The following is a 14,640-nucleotide window of genomic DNA, read 5'->3' on the forward strand; positions in this document are numbered from 1 at the left end:
CAAGTGGCCACCTCAGAGCAGGTCTGTTCTGAGCCCTGCTTTCTGTTTCATTACCTATTTGTTTGTTCTTGAGCTAGTCCCACACTGAAACTGCTTAACTTCTCTATAAAAATTCTGGATATTCATTAGTGTAAGACCTTCAGGTTTGCTTTTCTTCTGCAATATGGTTTTAGTTATTCTTGTATTTTTGCATTTCTCACATAAATTATAGAGGTATCTTATGACTTTACACAAACACACTCACACACACAAATTTGCTTGGAATTTATTACATTTGCATTAAATATAAATCAGTCTGGGGAGAAGTCACATTTTTACAATATTGTGTCTTTTTAGCCACTAACATGATTTTAGTTACAATTTTAATAGGCTTCCACTCAAACTTGCTTGTATTTCCAAAAAGGCCATATATATCATCCTTCACAGGAGATTTAAAAGCACATCATTGCTATTTTAATTTTTAATTATCACTATTTTATGATTTTCCTGGTTGCATAAGTAATAATTATTTGATGTACAATTTTTTAACTATAAAAAGAGAAGAAGAAATGAACAAAAACTCATTCATGATACCACCATTTCATGTAATTACCATACATATTTTGGTGTAAATGTCTCCCATCTCTGCCATAAATAGAGCTCATAGTATATGTTCTTCTGCATCTTTCTTTGTCTCTAACCATGTTTCAGAGGTATTTTCTCACTTGAATAAATTTCCACTTAAACATGATTTTTAAAATAGCACTACTCCAAGTACTGGCATCAAATTAAACTATTGAACAAAACCCCTATTGTTGGTAATTTGGGGTTTTTAAAGATTTTTTTTTCTATTCTGAATAATACAGTAGCAAAAATTCTTGTAAATAAATATTTGTTTTATGCTTAACTATCAGGATTCTCTGAAAAGGTTGGGATCCCTCTCTTCAGGCACCATCTGGAGAATAACATCAGCTTTACACCCTACATGGCACCCCCTGACATAACAGCAGGATGCTCAGGGAAGACAGGCTGAGCCACAAGTCCAACTACTTTCTCAGACCGTCCAACTGCTGAATGATTATGCAAAATGCTTCAATGTGGGGGCAGACAATGTAGGCTCCAAGCAGATGGCAGCAGATCCACACGTCCCTTGGAAGGAAGGCTATGCAAGGCCATCGAGGGCATCTAGGAAACAGCCCAACCCCCCTTTTCTCCCATCCTCCACAACACCAAATGGTGATTAAACCACATTTGGTAGTTTTCTCCAGAGATATGCAATGCATTTTCTCAAGGACCTTACAAATTTTAGAAGTGAGATTTACAGTGCCACAGAGAACATTTAGGAGACTTTTTTTTTTTTTTTTGGTATGCTAGTTATCATTTTATTTATTTTTTATTAAATTTTTTTTTATTGTTGTTCTAGTAGAGTTGTCTCCATTTTCTCCTCACCGCTCCACTACCCTAGCCATCCCGACTTCCCACCCTTGATCCTACCCACCTTTGGTTTTGTCCATGTGTCCTTCATACATATTCCTGAAAACACTTCTCCCTTTCTCCCCTCCCCCCCATTATCCCCTCTCACCTTCCCTCTGGTTACTCAGTTTGTTCTTAATTTCAGTGTCTCTGGTTATATTTTGTTTGCTTGTTTGTTTTGTTGATTAAGTTTCACTTATAGGTGAGATCATATGGTATTTGTCTTTCACTGCCTGGCTTATTATACTCTAAGAACCCTGAAACACCAATCCAAAAGAACCTATGCACCCCAATATTCATAGCAGCACAATTTACAATAGCCAAGTGCTAGAAGCAACCTAAGTGCCCATCAGTAAATGAGTAGATCAAAAAACTATGGTACATTCACATGATGGAATACTACACAGCAAAGAGAGAGAAGGAGCTCCTACCCTTCATGACAGCATGGATGGAACTGGAGAGCACTATGCTAAGTTAAAGGAGACATTCTTTACAGTGAGTTTTCCTCCAATGAGTTTCTCATATTGTAGGAAAATTTCTCCCTCTCAGTCTCTTCTTTGGGTCTCTTCTCTTTTCTCTGTGAGGAAAAAGCAATGGGAGAGAGCACGAGCCAGAGATGTAGGGCTGCTAGTTCAAGAGTGCCTGACTTTGCATATGATTTCACTTACATGTGGAATCTAAAGAACAAAGTAAATGAACAAGTCAAACAGAAACAGACTCATAGATATAGAGAACAGACTGATGGTTGTCAAATGGGAGGGGAATTGGGGGTCTGGGTGAAAAAAGTAAAGGGCTTAAGTACAAATTGGTAGTTACAAAATAGTCACAGGGATGTAAAGCACAGGGTAGGTAATACAGTCAATAATATTGTAACAACTATGTATGGTGCCAGACTTATCAAGGGGACCACATTGTAAATTACATAGTTGTCTCACCTCTATGCTATACTCCTGAAATTAATAGAAAATAATATTGTGTCAACTATAATTTTAAAAATTTAAAAAATAAAGTGGTACAGTTAAGCTCTCAAAAAAAAATTTTTTTAAATGTCTGACTTTGTGTAGAACCTGATGCCGTCTCTGTGGGAGTTTGATTCTGGATCCTAAAGTTACTTATTGGATTGCACTTCTTCAGGACCAGGGTGACTAGGTTGATTAGCTGTTCGGGGCTACTCTTCTGGGGGATTTATCATTTATTTATATCCCATTCCAAAAATTTATTCCAGAGAAATTTGCCTGAGATGCCATATAGACTTAATGCATGTGCCAACCCTTCTTGATCAGTAATGGGTGGCTGGAGAACTCTGTGCAGAAACAGAATCTTGGTTTAGATGAAAAGAATGGGAGGTTAGTTGGTCAATATTCATTAGGGATGTGTGTTGGGAGAAGTCTACTTCTGATTCTGGGTCATGTGTTCTTATTGCTTATGGTGTAAAGTTAAGAAAAGTATGGGAGGTTGATGATAATGACCATTAGGGAAGAGCTAGAGGTAAAAATTAGTTGGGAAATATTAGCAGAGATCTCATTGTCACCTTGGCTAGCTGGACCTAATAATGTTCCATGACTAACCCACTTCTAATCCCCTGAGGGGCCTTTCTTCTAGCCTTAAGTATATGTCCTCTAATTACTGGAGGTTTTTTTTTTAATAACTTCATCCTTACTTTAACTCCTACAGCTCTTCTTTCTTCTAAGAAGTTTCTTTACTTGCAATAAGTACATCTGGAGGGAAGAACTGAAATAGCAATGACGTAATTGAATTCAGCACAACTTACTGATTGCTCAGTTCAGTTGAGGTCAACCAAATTCATCAAATTACAAATTTTTAACTTTATAAACTTTCAATGATTCAGTCAGGTACACATACAAGCGAAAGCACAGCAACTCTTTCCACCACTAACACACCCTGCTATTATTCAGTAAACAGTTTAAACTTTGAAGCAAATAGACTTAGATATACAGGCTTTTGAAAGTTCACATGTTCTTAAAAGTAGATACTCTTATGCAAGTGCTTGCCATGTGCTAGATACTGGGAAAGCGGAGATGAATCAGGAGCTGTCACTTACTTCCCTAGAGGGTCTCACAATAGAAGCTGATAATTTCAATATAAGAGATGGATACTACTATGATAAGTGAAGTCATCAGGGAGACCATTTATCAAGAGCTGTGAAGGATCTGAGATTTTACCCTTGTAAACTAACAAATTTATCTAACACAGCTTCATGGAAACTGGCAGAAGATGCCATTCTCCTGGATCAATGACAAAGGACTCTGTTACTCATGACACAACATAAGCACATGTTTGCATCACTTCCTGTTAGCCAGCAATTGTCATGAGGGTGACACGGAGGGAGCCACATGGAGCCTGCACAAGCAGTGGGCGTGCTTCACCGCTGAGGTCCCTATGTTTAGGGAACCTGGCTCTCTCACACCACACAGAAAACAAATCTGCCATGTCCCTCAGAGGGAGGCACTACATTCATCTTCCAAGGCTGTGGTTCCTCTAAACATCCTTGAAAAGACTGCCAGAAACAGAAGGACAGTTCGTGCCTCACTCATAAGACATGCAGAATCACAAGAGCTCTGCCTGGAAATTGAGGAGAGCTTCCTAGAGGACTTGCCTAATTTTAAGAATAAATTGAACACCAGGCAGAGAAGTGGGAGGGAAAATACTTGAGAGAGTGGAAACTGAGTGAATGAGGAAGACATGGAGGTAGAATGAGGAAAAGCACAAGGACAATTTGGAATTACTACAGAATAAAGTGTTTTTTCACACTTCAAAGATTTAACCAACTTCTGATCAGCATTTAAATTTATTTATGCTACTGTTCCTGCCACTGTGGTCAATGATGTTTGTGAGACAAATCGTTGTGTTGAATGCACTCAGTGGGGGGATGCCGGGCAGGGTCCAAGTCTGCAGGGGTGAATATGTTACGTCTTCTGGAGCCACACAGAACGGATGCTCCCCTTCCCTCCCCACTTTATGACAGCTCTGCTGCAGCTCCGTGAGGGTGGGTCCTTTCCCATGGCTTTCAGGCCCTTCTGGTCTTTCAGCCACTCCACACGTGCCTTAGTTTTTACATTCTTCTCCACCTTGATCTTTTCCTGGACTTATCTTGGAACACTGTAAATGTGTGTCATCTAGAGTTAGACAGAATTCGGGGGTCTTAAGCTCATTTTTATTTTATTTTATTTTATTTTATTTTATTTTATTTTATTTTATTTTATTTTATTATTGATGTGATTGTGTTGTTGAGGCATTAGCAGTACTGCCCTCACTACCCTCTCATTGGATGGTCATACAACCCCAAGAAAAGGATGATGAGTTCATCTTTTAAACTGCTGAGTTTTTAAATGACCATATCTATTTATTTATTTCTGGTTCTACTAGACTTCATGTTGCCAAAGCAGTAAGGGCGTCATCCTACCAGTCTAATCAATAGTATATGTGGCTTTGGACTGGCCTGGCTCTGCCAAGAAAGGTGCTGACCCATTTAGAGACAAGAATTCTTGGTAGCCTAACAATCCTTCCAGAATCTGGGCCATAGGATTATCTGCATCAACTTAATGGGAAGGAGGAAAATCGTGACTGTTAAATGTGGATTCCTGGGCACTACCCGTAACAAATTAGTCCCCTAGCAAGTGGGACCTGGGAAATCTGCACCTTTAACAAACTGTCATGATTTTTATACACTCAACTATTAGAAAACTCCTGCTTAAGAAGCCCTTACAAAATAGGACCTTTTGTCCTGAAGGAGTTAATAGACCTCCCTGAGGAGCCAATGCACTTCCCAGCCCATGGGAGGAATTTCCCATCTACTCCTGGCATCGCTCCTCCAACACCCCTCAGAGGAAAGGACGGCTCACTCTCCTAATCTCACCGCTGGTATGGAGTGGGAGCTGAGATTGTTTCCTGTTGTCCTGGGGTGACTAACACAAGTGACTCAGAAGCACAGCCTACACTGATATAGCCAGAGGTTCACAGTTGTGAGTATGAGAAACACAGGGTTCATTCTTGTATTATTATTTATTAATTATTGGGGGGGTTTCATATGAAGAACTGTAAACCTACTTTTGCCCCACCCTGTAGTACAGTGACAAAAGGTACAAATGTGAAAATATAAGTTACAATGTAACTAAAATGTAAGCGCGGTGTACTACCGAAAAGAAAATATGAGTTATTTCCATACTTTCCAAGTGATCTGTATGGGTTAGAAATGTCAATGTCTATGGTCGGGAGGGCTTGAAAGGCTTCTTACAGAAGGATGGGCTTGAGATGGGCTTTTTAAAATTAATAGAATTTGGTGATGGTCTCAAGAATAGAGGCCATTTACTCAGAGTTAACAGGAAATTTAAAAATCCAAACACATCACTAATTATAATACATACATTAAAAATACCTGTTTAGCCCTGGCCAGTGTGGCTCAGTGGATTGAGTGCTGGCCTGCAAACAGGAAGGTTGCTGGTTCGATTCCCTGTCAGGGCACATACCTGGGTTGCGGGCCGGATCCCCAGTTGGGGGTGTGCAAGAGGCAATTGATTGATGTATCTCTCTCACATCAATATTTCTCTCCCCCTTCTTTCTCCCTCCCTTCCCTTCTCTATGAAAATAAACAAAATCTAAAACAAATTTTAAAAGTACCAGTTTATTCAGTCACACCACATATATTCACTGAAGATTTACAGTGTGCATAACTTTTCAATTCACTGAGCTCTGGGGCTCTAAAATCATACTAACACCCAAAGTCTTGTTAAAGGGGTTGCAACCCAGCTGGGGGTATAAGATATGAAATTATAAAGTGATTAGTGGTAAGACTTGACAGCACTATGGAGTTACGTAATAGGCCATTCAACTGTCTAAATCAAGGAATATGATAATAAATGATAAGGTGATGTTTGTTTAGATATATGAGCCAAAGAAATCAGAAACAAAGTGTATTTGGCCTCTCAGTGATTTTGGAAATTCTGAGGAGAAAAAATAGTGAGGTAAGTCCGTGTGTGAGTGTGTGTGCAATTGTCCTGTTCCAGGAAACATAGGCTCGAGGTGTGGCTTAGTCTTTCCACATTTTTTTCAAATAAATTACTTCCTGACGCTATAAGAGGAAATGTGGGATATTTTCCCTCCTCTTAAAAGTACACATTTCTATTAATTTTCTGTTTTTCCATGCTTTGTACTACAGTTCTTATTTTTCTTTCCTTAAGGCTGGGCATATTAACTTCCTACTTGATTCAAGATACAGTGAAACATTCTTAGAATGCAATTTTTTGTGTGAGTATTTTTGTAGTGCTCTTGGGGAGTATATATTTAACAATTTTTCCCTTCTTAAAATATCTGAAACACATATGACAAACTGCTGATATTTGTTACCCTTGGAAGATGAGTATATGAACACTTGCGAGTATATGAATGTTATATTGCCCTGTTGCATTCTATAATGTTGTATTATATTTCTATGTACCAGATATATACAGTATATAATATATATATAATTGTATTATATTTAAAAATTTCAAGTAAAAACAAACTTTTTGCCCAGTCTTAACACTCCAATTCTTGGCACTGGGAACACTATTCACAGTTACAACCCAACACTCACCATCAACATATGATGCAAATTCCAGGATAACTTAAATCCAACCCAGCAAGAATGAGAAAGGAGAAAAAGGTTAGCTTGGGCTGACCAGCTAACCTGTCAGCTTGAAAAACTGGGTTTGCCATAAAAGGGAAGGCAAAGCTCTAACATCAGTATAACATAATCAAATTGCTGTACAGCTAAATGCACCACCCGGAGAAGAAACAGGAGCAGTAGTATAATTCCACACTTTTTGCTGCCCCTCTTTCTAAGGCTTCCAAACACATAAGGCCTACATCCCCATGGAGGCCTTTATTAGCTCAAGCTCAGAAAAGCCTTTAGGAACTCGAGAAATGAAGTGGCTGGCTCGCTGGGGCATGAACTCTGCGGGAGTCACTCCCCAATCACAGCACATAGTTTCTCCTCCTATCTGAGCACTGGGACCCCAACTTTCGTCCGAACAGTTGACGAATTATTTTTTTTGTTTTTGTGTTTGGAAGACAATGAAACCTTTTTTTAAAAAAATTGGATTTTGTTTTTTATTTTATTTTATTTTATTTTATTTTATTTTTATGTTTTTAATCCTTACCTGAGAATATGTATATTGATTTTAAAGAGAGAGGAGAGAGAGAGAGGAAAGAGAATGGGAGAGAGAGAGAAAAAGGGAGAGGGGAGGTAGACAGAGGGGTAGAGAGAGAGAGAGAGAAACATCAACTGGTTGTCTCCTGTATTGAACCCACCAGGGACTGGACCCACAACCTAGGTATGTGCCCTGACTGGGAATCAAACCTGCAATCTCTCGGTGTATGGATGATGCTCCATCCAATTAAGTCACCTGGCCAGGACTAGACTTTGTTTTTTAGAACAATTTACAATTTATAGTTCAACAGAAACATTGAGACAAGGTTAATGAAACAATATTCATACATTATTATTAACTGAAGTCCACATTTTATTCAGATTTCTTTACCTTTGTTACTTAATGTCTTTACTCTGTTCCAGGATTGCATCCAGGATACCACATCCCATTGAGTCACATGTCTCCATGTAACTCGTGAGCCATGACGAGTCACATGGCTCCTCTTGGCTGTGGCAGTTCTTTGTCTTCTGATGAGCTTGACAGTTTTGAGGAGCGCTTGTCAGGTATTTTGTAGGATGCTTCTTAAGAGGGATTTGTCTGAGGTTGTCTCATGATTAAACAGGGATTATGAATTTGGGGAAGGAAGATCACGGAGGTAAAGTGCCATGTTTACCACATAATATCAAGGCTACAGACTATCCATATGCTTAATGGGTGTTCACCTTATCGCCTGGCTCAGAAAGGGTTTGCCCCATTTCTCCGCTGTGAGGCGACTCCTGCCCCCCACTTCCATGTCCTACCCTCTGGAGGAAAGTCACCATGCACAGCTCACACTGATACAAACAAATGATGGAGGAAATCAATAAATAGGGTTGAGGAGACAAGTCTTCTGTGCAGAAAAATAGTTCCAACGAAGGTTGCTGAGATACTCCTCATTCCTGAGTGTGAGTGGGTGTGTGTGTAAGTGACCCTGACATGGAAGGGCGTCCTTCCAGGGTTGGGTCCTGCCTGAGCTTCCAGGAAAGGCTCTGGCTCCCATGACCCTGAGCTGGAATAAGTGGGTTGGAAAATAATTATCTTACTTGGTTTTTATCATTTTCTTTTTTAGTTTTTAAATGTAGAACTGTGTTTATTAACAATCCTTAAGAAGTTACCATTCCTTCAAAAAATTCTTTATGAAAAAAATGCAAAAAAAATTACAATAGTAGCTTATGCCAAACCAAAAATGTACATCTGATGTATAGAAACATTAAAAAGCATAACACAGAACACAGGCAGTGTGGATAAAGATTACCTTTAAAATATTTTCCATGATATAGCTACAACTTAAATTATGGTAAACTAGAAATAAATAATATTACTTAAAGTGTCATATGTATTTCTATGAGATTTTAAAAAATGATGAAACTGTGTCATTGCCTAGCAGTATAAATATTGAAAGGACTACATTATTTTTTTAATTACAGCAAGAACTTTCAGTTGCTATTTATATTTGGACCTGCCTGTATTTTTGAGAATGTGCACTGTCATTTTTGCAAGAAAAAGAAAAACACTAATGAAAAACTCAAAAGAGTTTGCTTACTGAAATCACATCAATCTTCAGCAAAAACAAAAAGCAATTAGGGAGTGTCTTATATTCTTGGCCTTTTAAATTGATAACTAAACTTTAGACTAAGAAGTTTCATTGTACATCACAAAAAGTAGTTTTATACATATATAGATAAACTTAGTTCTATCCCATAAATATACCTTATATTACAAGGCAAAGGAAAGCTTAATAAAAATCAATAGATCTTTTCATACCAGAAAATATTTTATTGACTTTGCAATACCCATGTTACCTTTTTAGATTTTCCTTTCTTACTAAATCATGCGTAGGGGATATGCTCTGTGTAATATCTTTCTAAGACCAGTAATTGGAAATATAAAATTTTAAAAAATGACATGTAGAAATTTAATATATAAATTAACTTAAAGTTAATATTCACTTGTAGTGTATGTAAAAGGAAGTGGAAAACCTAAGTATACTTATTTTCTTCAATATTCCTTTTGATTACCAACTTTAAGTGTCCAAACTCTGAAAGTGTATTTTATCGTATCATATCCTCTGTTTCAGACAAAATCAACATTATCAGACTCAGACATGCAATAAGTGTAGAAAGAAAATGATACTGGAGCATTTATTTAGAGTCATCTACTAAAATTAATTGTGACTGCTATTAGATAATAAAGTTTCAATCCATTGTGGGAATAAAAAATGTTGGAAAGGGAACACTTGTCTAAATCTGCATCTGGCGGCCCGTCCTCATGCGCTCTCACATCTGCTGAGCAGTGGTGCAAAATGCCTTAACATTTTCATAGTTAGCTGCTGAAGTGAGCTCATGCAAACATACTACATAAAACTAATAAACCTAAAAAGTGAAAATCTGCAAAGACTGAACAGGGATGCTACAAAAGAGTTAAAGTAAATGTAATTGATAACACGATAGAACGATTAAACTGTCTTTGAAACAGGGGCAGATGATGAAATTGCACCGAATACTGAAGCAGTTCAGCTGTCCTCTCTAACAGCGCTTACAACATGGTTTCTACCTCCCTAGGAGAAGGCCCACCACAGCTTCTACATTCTAGTTGATTCTTAGCATCCTTCGGTCTTAACTGCTAAGCAGGGTCACCAGATTTTACCCTCTCACTTCTGTTCATTGCCGTCAGGCTGATTCACGCCAGAGCAGATGGTTCTAGTACAGGATTTACAAATCCCGTATTCGGAATCCTCGGAACTGTCACGGCCCATGTCAGCACTCACAAAACCACTCTCCCACCCCAGCCCCTTGGAGTCCGCAGGGGCTGTCACAGGATGACTTCCTGGCAGAGTGTCTTCCTCTGTCTCTGAACACTCTCTCTCATCGGAAGCATTCGATTCAATCCTTCTTCACCTTCCCGCTCGAGATCTAAGGATGTGCTGCCCTCATTTCCACTAGCTGATTTAGTTTTGGTCATTCAATCAGGATTGTTTCTGTATTTGGTGTCAAAACTGTGGTTTGCAGTGAGAGTCTGCTACATAGAAAAACTTCATACTGTGACTTTATATTTATCAAACAAGATTCAAAGTCATCTTCGGGTCCTGAGCTTTGACATTCTGCACCATTGGAGGGTGGGCCAAGCACAGGACTTGGCCTTTCCTCCCAGAGCTTCTGCTGCTTGGCTACCCTGCCTGCTTCATACTGCACAGCCTATAAAGCTTCTTTTAGTCTTCACTTCTCTTCTTGTAGGTCAATTCTTTTCAAATATTCATATCAAGATCTTCCTGGGCCCTGGTCGGGTAGCTCAGTTGGTTAGAACACTATCCAGATGTGCTGAGATTGCGGGTTCCACCCCTGGTCAGAGCACACACAAGATGCAACCAATGAATGCATCCATCAGTGGAACAACAAGTCAGTGTATTTCTCTCTCTGAAAAAAAGATGTTTCTGTTTTTCAGTAATAGAAGCATAATGCCTCTCTCTTAGGTTAATAATTTCTTCCTCAGTAAGAGTCCTGTGACTGCTTCCTGGGCCTTCCCCTTCATCCCTGTCTACCAGGTTCTCAAACTCTCTAGTTAAAATGCTTGCCTCCTGAGTGTGTTCTACAATGGTTGGACCCTCCACCACTGCAGCCACCCCACTTTCCTTTGGAGCCTTCCAGCAGTCCTTCCCCATGGCAGCCACCTGGCACTGCCCCTGAGCCCACTCCAGGCCCCTGGGCAGCCACCTCCACAGGCAACAGGACCCATGGGCGCCAGGACCCAACTGGATAGCCCAGTGGGCTGTGTGGCAGGTGAGGCTGGAACAAAGACAGCAGCTACTTTCCCAGCACCCAGTCTCCGCAGCAGGACAAGGAGCACTGGGCTGTGGACTCTGCATCCTCGGGCCATCGACAGGGTGCTGCATTCGCCTCAGCCTTCAGTCCAGCTGGCTCGTCATCTTTCTTAAATGTCTGTAGAGGTCACATTTATTTCGATGTTTAATACTAATCCTATTTGAGTTTATTTGGAAGTTTGATGTTTTTGTAACCAGAAATATGCTGTAGGAACTTAACTCTTGTTTATGTGAATTAGCCTGTGGTAAATGTGGTTTTGGGAGACATGGTCTTATCTGAACTACCCATGGTTTCCAGGGAACTATCCAGGGTGTTAAGTGAGGACTCACAGTACTTTACTGGTAGAGGCGGGGCAGATGGTCATAGAACGACTTTAACATGAAGACTTTCTTTAAAAGATATTGAGGATGTGTGACCAGAGGAGCAAAATAATCTACCTTATAAGTTTTAGGAAGAGTAATCTGGTTGCCATTTGGAGAATGGATTCAAGTAGGGTGAGACTGGATGCTGGCTGATGGATAGTTCTGAGGATTTTGTCTAGAAGAGTAGTAAGTAGAGTCTGAATAAGCTGATAATGGGACAAAGAGCAAGGTACTGGATAAAAAATATTAATGAGTTCCATGGGACAGCATGGGTGATAGATAGGATCTGGAAAATGAGGGAGAAACAGAAGGTGAGGATGTCTGAGTTTTCTAGCTTAAATGATTCCTCACTGAGATGGAGCAAGCAGCTGGGATGTTTCATGAGTTACCATTTCCTACTTTCCAGAGACCCTCATCTTATGCAAAAGAGGCCTCCAGAAACATATTCGAGGCATGGGTTTTCTTTATTAGTTTACCAACTAATTGCTCAGTGTCTTAAAGGTCTTAATAATTTCTTACCCAATGTCTACACACACAAAAATATCCTTTGACAAAGAAAGGATGTAATGGCAATACAATTTAGGCACGAACTCTGCTGAAATGGGTTTGAGAATTCCTGGCAAAGAAGAACGTGAAGTCATCTGAAATGACTACCTACTACTTCATGACAAGTCGTGAAAAGATACAGAGGGCTGCTCAGCCGGCATATCTACTTGGGTGTTTTTCCATTTGCATGGTAAGGAGAAACTATTCTTGAGAAAAGAGGAAGGAGAGAGGATTTCTCTGTCCAGATTCCTCCCAACTGATGTTTCCCAATGGCCAAATTTCCCCCACGAGGAAATAACACCCCACAATCCTGGGCTGTGTCATCCAGTCCCTTCAGTGACCTCTTGGGATGTTAGAGCTAAAGCCCTGGTACATGGTATTCTGTCTAAAATCAGAAAGAGTGAATAAACCCAGAAACTCCAAGTGTGTAGGTAGCCAGCCAAAGCAGAGATGACATACTCTGGGTGGACTTAGGCAGCAGAATGATAGGATTAAGCAGAGTTTGGGGTACCATATTGACAGGTGGAGTAGTTGGGGTCCTGAGAGATATACGGAGTTGAAGGAATTTAAAGGGGTGCATAAGATCTGTGCCCTATACTTAATCTGTTCTTTGTTTCTATGTCACTGCTGCCCAGCAGGTGGTTGAATCACATCATCTAATCTTCACAATCCCATGTGCATGGTACACGCAAGGCAAGTAAGACTCAGAGAAGTTACATGGGTTGGCCAAGGCCACACTGCTAGGAATGCAGAGAGATTTGGAAGGAACGTGCGGGTCACAGGACTAAATTGGCAGCTTAGAGGAAAGTCTCCACTTGACCAGTGTCACAGAGTAGAGTCTGTCTGCTTTGCTCCCACTCCATCCCTGAAGATAGGCACAGTGCCCGCCTCGTTGTTTGTTTTCAAGCAGTATTGCCTGAATGAATCTGACAAGTAAGACACCCATTACTGGAAAAAATGTTATCAGTGTAATTCGTTCTCCTCGGTTTTTCTACTGTGTGATTATTCAAAATCACAGGACTCTGGGCAACTTTTGAATGCTGAAAAAAATTAGTTTAAAAGAAAAAAGGGACTCTCAATGATATACAACCTGATTTTTCATTGGAAGCAATATTTTTATCATCTACAATACATTACTTGTGAAAAGATACTTACTAAGAGCAAACTCTAATCCCCATCTCAACATTTAAAAGGAAATCATTAAAATTTTAACAATAAACCAGCTGACTTTTTAATACCAAATGTTAGACTCAAGCATGTAACCTTAATTCTTATTCAGTAATCAGTCAGTGAAACGGTATAAAAGCCTTTGAAGTACAACACTTAGTAAGTTTTTAAGCTCCAAAAACTTTATAACCATAATATTGCAGCTATTTTGATGGCTATAATTAGGCTTTCCTTTGGTAAGAATTGAATATGGAATCATTATTCAATAACACAGCATCTTGACTAATATGAATGTCTGCAGTGACATATATTTTGAGTCTAGTAACAAGAAAGAAGAGAAAGAATAAAATGTACTTTACAGTTACATGCAATTGTTTTTGGCAGAAATGGACAAGCTGATCCTAAAGAAATTTATATGGAAATGCAAAGACCACAAAATTGCCAAAGTAATCTTTAAAAAGGAAGAACAAAACTAGAGAGAGGGCTTACATTTTTCTATTTCAAAATAGTCTGTAACGAAGACAGTGTAGTGCTGGCATAAATACAGATATGCTGACAGATGGGACAGAGTTAAGAGTTCGTATGTGGACTTTTACAGTTACCAGCAATTGGTGTTTGATGAGGGTGCTAAGGCAATGCAATGGGGAGAATAATCTCATCAACAAATGGTGCTGGGGCAACTGGATACCCACATACAAACGAATTAAGTCGAATTCTTATCTCATGCCATATACAAAAACTAACTCAAAATAGAACATGGGCTAAATACTAAGTTAAAAACTATGAATTCTTAGAAGAAAACTTAAAATAAATATCTGTGTCCTTGAGTTAAACAATAGGCTATTAGCTATAATACCAAAAGCATGGCAAGAAGAAATAAATAAAGTGAACTACATTAAAATTTAAAACTTTAATGCTGCAAATAATACCATTAAGAAAATGAAAAGAGCCCTGGCTGGTGTGGCTCAGTGGATTGAGTGCTGGCCTGTGAACAAAAGGGTTGCCGGTTCAATTCCCAGTCAGGGCACATGCCTGGGTTGTGGCCAGGTCCCCAGTAGGGGGTGTGCAAGAGGCAACCACACATTGGTGTTTCTCTCCCTCTGTTTT

General features: G+C 39.4%; 1 pseudogene; it reads right to left on the reverse strand.

Annotated features, from left to right (window-relative positions):
* Positions 1 to 10,319: 10,319 nt before the first annotated feature.
* Positions 10,320 to 11,513, reverse strand: LOC112307360 (AP-1 complex-associated regulatory protein pseudogene; annotated as a pseudogene).
* Positions 11,514 to 14,640: the final 3,127 nt, after the last annotated feature.

This window comes from Desmodus rotundus, chromosome 4, assembly GCF_022682495.2.
Source record: "Desmodus rotundus isolate HL8 chromosome 4, HLdesRot8A.1, whole genome shotgun sequence".
NCBI classification, from domain to species: Eukaryota; Metazoa; Chordata; class Mammalia; order Chiroptera; family Phyllostomidae; genus Desmodus; species Desmodus rotundus.